We start from the raw sequence: 6,784 nt of genomic DNA, 5'->3' as shown, positions 1-6,784 counted from the left end.
GCTCAAGCAATCCTCCCGCCTCGGCCTCCCAAAGTGCTGGGTTACAGGCATGAGCCACTGTTCCAGCCATGTTTGCTCTTAGAAATGTTGAGTTTCAGCCAGGCACGGTGCTGTAATCCCAGCACTTTGGGAGGCTGAGGAGAGTGAATCACCTGAGATCAGGAGTTTGAGACCAGCCTGGCCAACATGGTGAAACCCTGTCTCTATTAAAAATACAAAAAAATTAGCCACGTGTGGTGGTGGGAACCTGTAATCCCAGCTACTCGGGAGGCTGAGGCAGGAGAATCGCTTGAACCCGGGAAGCAGAAGTTGCAGTGAGCCAAGATCGCGCCATTGCACTCCAGCCTGGACAACAATAGTGAAACTCCATCTCAAAAAAAAAGAAAAGTGGCAAGCTAGCACACTTTTTCCCATCAAAGTGTTTATGAGGGGCTCCTATTGACACCTAGAGGTCACTGCTACTCAACAAGGACATAGCTCATGCCCAGAACAGGGAAAAGTTATGAAGTCCCACTGGAACCACACAGCTCTGCCTTGCATTGCATTCTGCACGGCCAAGTTCCCAGTCCCCCAGGGGGCTGTGACAGCCACGCCACATTGGTTGCTTTGAGTCCCCAGGGCCCCACCCCGGCCGACTCACTCTGTGCTGCCTTGAAACCCACTCAGTCCAGTGTCTGCTGGACGGACCCTCCCTGCTAGCTCTTCTTGATCCTCCCCTCTTTGCTGTGGGGTAAACAGTTGTGTTGGCAAACTCACCTGGCAACACATGAGGACCCCCAGGGATCCAATTACTATCACACCTGGGGAGGCTGTCAGGGATGCATGCTCAGGGCCGGGGTATCCAGTACAGAAGGAAAGGGTACGCTCCAGCTCAGGATGGATGGCTGAGGGAGACATTGTACAGTGAGAAAGAAAAAGCCCAGAGACAAGAGAAGAAGAGGAAGCAGTTCTCAAAACAAAACACAGGAGCAGTCAGCAAGTGGGGTGACCTGGCCCATTATGGGGACCTTGGCTTGAAGGTATAGGGGATCACCCCCAAAATGTGCCACTTTGGCATAAGGATTATTTGAGCTGAAGGCAATTGAGAAAAAGCAAACAGGATGAGCTTTCTGCCCTTCCCTTTCTGCCTGAAAAACAGAGTGTACATTTCCTTGTGAAGCCCCTCACCTTGCCCATACCAGAAAGGGGAGAACGGCCTTATCACTGGGGAGAGAGATGGAACCGAGAAGCATCTACACAGACAAGCCTTATTACATAGCCCTATCTACCATAGTGTCCCCCATATGTTTACCTTCCCACAGCTTACCACCCTTAAAAAGTCCAGAAGCCACTTTCCTTTGCCTTATCACGTCTCCACAAATTTATCGTCCTTTGTTAGTATGGTATAAAGCCATCAAGTCTGCTGGGGTTTCTCTTCTATGAAGCACCACCACCTCCCCCATGCCAGGTAACACTTTTAACATTAAGGAGTCATGCTGAACCTATTCTGGTTTAGGGGTCCACTCGATTTGAAAAACAAAAATAAAACTTTTAACATCAACTAAAACGTGTATGTCTTTTCTCTGTTTTGTTTTTGTTTGTTTTTGTTTCTGTTGTTTTGAGACAGAGTCTCACTCTGTTGCCCAGTCTGGAGTGCAATGGCACCTCGGCTCACTGCAACCTCCGCCTCCCAGGTTCAAGCAAGTCTCCTGCCTCATCCTCCCAAGTAGCTGGGATTACAGGCATGTACCACTATACCTGGCTAATTTTTGTATTTTTAATAGAGATGGAGTTTCACCATGTCTGGCAGGCTGGTCTTGAACTTCTGACGTCAAGTGATTGGCCCGCCTTGGCCTCCCAAAGTGCTGGGATTCCAGGCGTCAGCCACCGCACCCAGTCCTTTTCTCCTGTTAATCTGTCATTTGTCCAATTATTTTGCAGACCCAGCTACTGAACCTGAGAGGGTAGGGAATACTTTTTCCTCCCCTGCAAAGGCCCCATGTGGTCCACTGCGTCCAACGGATGAAAACTGAATAAGGGGGGAGCACTATTAACTATTGAGGAGAAGCAGTTAATAGAGACAGAAGGAGAGGATAAAGAATGAGCAGTAGAATAAAAAGATGGCTGTGTGTAGGGTCCTCTTCTGTGTTGAGAAGTGAGGTATAACAAAGCCATAAATTCATCCCTACAAAGCCTGGTACTTACTCAACGTATCAGGGAGCCTGGTTCTCGGCGCCTTCTTGTTTATATGTTAGGGTTAACGTTTAAAAACAATCAGCATTTCTCTAGGATCAATAGCCATCTTTTTGGTGTGTTCTGCCAGGAGACACTGGCCAAGTAAGCTGAGGTCTGCACCGGCCAATAGGCATGGAGGCTGGACCAGGAGCCAGCAGGGCAGGCACAATGTCCTAACACCTGAGCCCAGTAGGGGATGGACTAAGGGGAGGGCACCAACAAGTCCTGGCAGACATCAGAAGGGTGTCTACTAGGCCGACCCGGCCTACCCGGCCTCCATCCCAAGGTTGGACTGTCCTGACCCCCTCAAAGAAGGCCTTGCTCCTCCAGCCTCTGAGAGTACTGTCACTGGATGGCCTTCAGCCTCAGCTTCTGCAGAGAGCACCTCACCCAAGGTGGTGAGGTCCTGGGTGGCCCAATCCCCACGCTGGTCTGTGCAGGGGTCTGAGGTCTGACTATCCTGACACAGCTTGGGATAACCGCAGCTCCAGAGCTCCCACAGGGCTGGCTGGGCTGTTGTTGAGCCTGCAGTACAGGATCGACCTCTTCCTTTCCCACTCTGTCTTCATTCTGCTCCTCTTCACAGGGCATGATCCCAAATAAACAACCTGTGCACCAAACCCTGGCTCAAGGCCTGCCTTCTGGGTAAACCAAGATATTACCATAGACTGCTAATTTCTCCCATCTGAGATGTGTTGCGGTGGGGGGGGGGGGGAATTCAAAACATAGAAAAACTTCAAAGATTTTTTTCTTTTTTTTTTGAGACGGAGTCTCGCTCTGAGTCTCGCTCTGTCGCCCAGGCTGGAGTGCAGTGGCCGGATCTCAGTTCACTGCAAGCTCCACCTCCCGGGTTTACGCCATTCTCCTGCCTCAGCCTCCCGAGTAGCTGCACTACAGGCGCCCGCCACCTCGCCCCGCTAGTTTTTTGCATTTTTTTAGTAGAGACGGGGTTTCACCGTGTTAGCCAGGATGGTCTCGATCTCCTGACCTCGTGATCCGCCCGTCTCGGCCTCCCTAAATGCTGGGATTACAGGCTTGAGCCACCGCGCCCGGCCAGATTTTTTTCTTATGTCTCTCTTTTTTAAAAGTTAAAAATTTGAGGCAACTTTGAGAATGGTAAAGAAACCAAATCTTTGTCAGGATTTGTACTTGCTTTGTAAGGACAATTTTAAAAAAAAATTTAGTCAACACATCTCTGCTGGCAGGAATGTAGGACATTTCTGTTTAGTCTGTGGGCCCGTGGCTAATGGGTTAAAATTCCTATGCGACTGTCATCCAGGTTATAGGTTTGGCTGGGTGAGGTATAGCTTCTATGAGGGAAAAGAGTGACTCCAAAACAAAGGGATCACACATAGGACACTCCCCCAAGGAGGATGTGATAAAGTGTAGAGGTAAATGAAGTACTTAAGTACGTATTTAACTATTTAAATGAAAGACCTCCCCCTGGCTAAGAGGTAGCCCTATTTCCCAGACTGACTTGATCTTGAGCTTCCAGAGCCCCTAAGGACACAGACTGCGCCCTCTGCTGGAGGGAAGGCACCACCGGCCCACACTACGGAGGCCCAAGGGCGCAGTGGCTCAACCTGTAAATCCAGCACTTTGAGGCCAAGGTAGGAAGATGGTTTGAGCCCAAGAGTTCGAGACCAGCCTGGGCAACATAGCGGGACACCATCTCTACAAAACTAAAAAAAAAAAAAAAGAAAAGCCAGGTGTGGCAGCACATGCCCGTAATCCTAGCTACTCAAGAGGCTGAGATGGGAGGATCACTTGGCCCCAGGAGGTTGAGGCTATAGTGAGAAATGATCATGTAACTACACTCCAGCCTGGGTGACAGAGTGAGACCCTGTCTCAAAATAATAATAATACTAATAATACAGCGAAAAATAATTTTTAAACATTTTTTAAAGAAGGGGAAAAAAGGACACAAAGACAGAGGGGCACAGACCCTCCAACTGAAGTGGCTGCCAGAGCTGAACAGCACAGCAATATAACAGTGCTCCAAGACTCAGACCACAGAAAGCCCAGAGTCCTCCAGGAAGGACCCAGACACACAGTAAAGCTCTTCGTGGGCAGAGTCTGACTGAGGGGTCTCAGGCCAGGCAGGGCCCACTGACCCTGTGCCTAGAAGCACGCTGACCCACCCTGTGGAGTCCTGCACAAGTGGACTCTGTGGCCCTTAGTGTCTCCAAACCTGTTTCCTCATCTGCAAAGTGGTTCTTCCATTTGCCTCACAGAGATGCTGTGGTCAATAATGCCTTTTTTTTTTTTTTTTTTTGAGACAGAGTCTCACTCTTGTCGCCCAGGCTGAAGTGCAGTGGTGCCATCTCGGCTCACTGCAACCTCCACCTCCCAGGTTCAAGCAATTCTCCCACCTCAGCCTCCCGAGTAGCTGGGATTACAGGCACCAGCCATCATGCCCAGCTGATTTTTGTATTTTTGTAGAGATGGGGTTTCACCATGTTGGCCAGGCTGGTCTTGAACTCCTGACCTCAGGTGACCCACCTGCCTCGGCTTCCCAAAGTGTTGGGATTACAGGCGTGAGCCACTGAGTCAGGCAATAATGCACATTTTTCAAAAACAGCATTTAACAGTGGGCATGTGATAAATGTCAGTTTTCCTTTACTGGGATTTTCCACATGATCTGTGTATTGGTGAGGAACCTCTTAATTGAAAGTGACAGAAACCCAGCATGTAGTAGCTTAGGCGCAAACCGGATTAATGGGCTAGGTCAGGAAGGGCTAAGAGGAACTGGCTGTGAGGATGCTGGGTAGGAACTCAGTGCTGCCAGTACTCTGTCCCCATCACTTGTGTCCTCCACCTCCCATGGAGCTTCTTTCTCTCCACCAGGCTTCTGCTCCTTGCAGGGACAGTGGCTCCTGGAGGCTCCAGGCCCACAGGCTGGTCCTTGAAAAACCAGAGAGGAAAAGTCTCAGTTTCCCTTGTTGGATCTGATCAATCCTAGGAGGAAGGACCCTGGTTGGCCCAGCCTGGATCCTGTCAGAGCAGGCTGCTCCCGGAAAGGAGAAGCAGGGACCCAAAGCAGCCTGTCCCTTATGGCTCCCCTAAGTCCCCCACTGCAAGGGGTACTGTCCTAACCCCCATCCCTCCTATATCTGAAGATTCTCCAGCAGATAATAGTTGACTTTCCCAGAAAAATAGGCCAGGACTCCAGATGGGGTCCGATGTTTGCCTAAGGCCACACAGAGCCCACTGCTAGGTTCTGTGACCCGGGTGTGCGCACCCACCACACACAAACTTGCCTGTGAATGCCCTGCACACAACCAGAACCTTCCTTTAAACACGTGCTTTGGAAAGAGCAAGGCACTCAGATCTTTCAATATCCATCCCCCCAACCCCACGGACTATATTCCTTTGCATCTCTGAATTTTAAATGTTAACCAATGAGGAAATAGAATTCACTTAAAATTCCGCTTTGGCTACTCATCTCCTGTATTTTATTAGTACTTTTTTTTTTTTTTTTTTTTTTTTTTTTTTTTTTTTTTTTTGAGAAGGAGTCTCGCTCTGTCCCCAGGCTGGAGTGCAGTGGCCGGATTTCAGCTCACTGCAAGCTCTGCCTCCCGGGTTTACGCCATTCTTCTGCCTCAGCCTCCCGAGTAGCTGGGACTACAGGCGCCCGCCACCTCGCCCGGCTAGTTTTTTTTTTTGTATTTTTTAGTAGAGACGGGGTTTCACCGTGTTAGCCAGGATGGTCTCGATCTCCTGACCTTGTGATCCGCCCGTCTCGGCCTCCCTAAGTGCTGGGATTACAGGCTTGAGCCACCGCACCCGGCCAGTACTTTTCAAAATACAGTCTTTGGGGAGGAAAAACACCTCCCACCAATGGGCTCACCACACTGAACTTGAACAAGGTACGCAGGGTCCTTCAGTAAGAGATGGTTGGGATTACTCCAGCAGCAGATGGGTACGTCGAGGCACAGCAGGGCAGGGGCATGGTGGCCGATGGCCGGTGGCCCCTGCGCAGGTTATGAGCCTTGTGTCCTGTTCTGGGTTCTGGCTTCAGCACTTTATATTCTGCTGCGGTGGGAACAGCCTAAGAACAGAGCCCGCCCAGAAACTTGGAGGTGGTCAGTGCAGATCCCTCTGGCCCCAAAGCCCTCAGGGGTGGCCTGGCCTGGCCTGACTGCCCCCAACCCCAGGCACCGGTGGAGGAGAGGGATGTCACACAGCACAAACGCCAGGGGGAGCACAGGAGTGGGGAGGGCAACCAGGGATGAAGCAGAGTGGAGTGGGCAGGCCTCGCGTCTCCTCCCCCAGGGCAGGTGGCCAAGCTCAGAGATTTCCTGGGTGATTAGGGGGAGGGGCGCGAAAACGCCCCTTGCTGCCACCTGCTTCTTGTTGCCAGAGCAGGAACCCAGGTTGGGGCTTGGGGAGCAAATGAGGCTGGGACAGAGCACGGGGCAGTCAGATGGGGTTAGGCGAACAAAGGCCTCTCTCTGCGAGAGAAATCCCGACTGGCTGCGGGGCGCACTCAGGCCACAATGGGGCTTTCTCCGGCCACAGGCGGCCCGGCCAGCCCGAGGGCAAGGCAGGGCGTCCGCGCTGCCGCGGG

This window comes from Rhinopithecus bieti, unplaced genomic scaffold, assembly GCF_001698545.2.
Source record: "Rhinopithecus bieti isolate Rb0 unplaced genomic scaffold, ASM169854v2 scaffold_13704, whole genome shotgun sequence".
NCBI classification, from domain to species: domain Eukaryota; kingdom Metazoa; phylum Chordata; class Mammalia; order Primates; family Cercopithecidae; genus Rhinopithecus; species Rhinopithecus bieti.
This window is presented reverse-complemented; position numbering follows the sequence as displayed.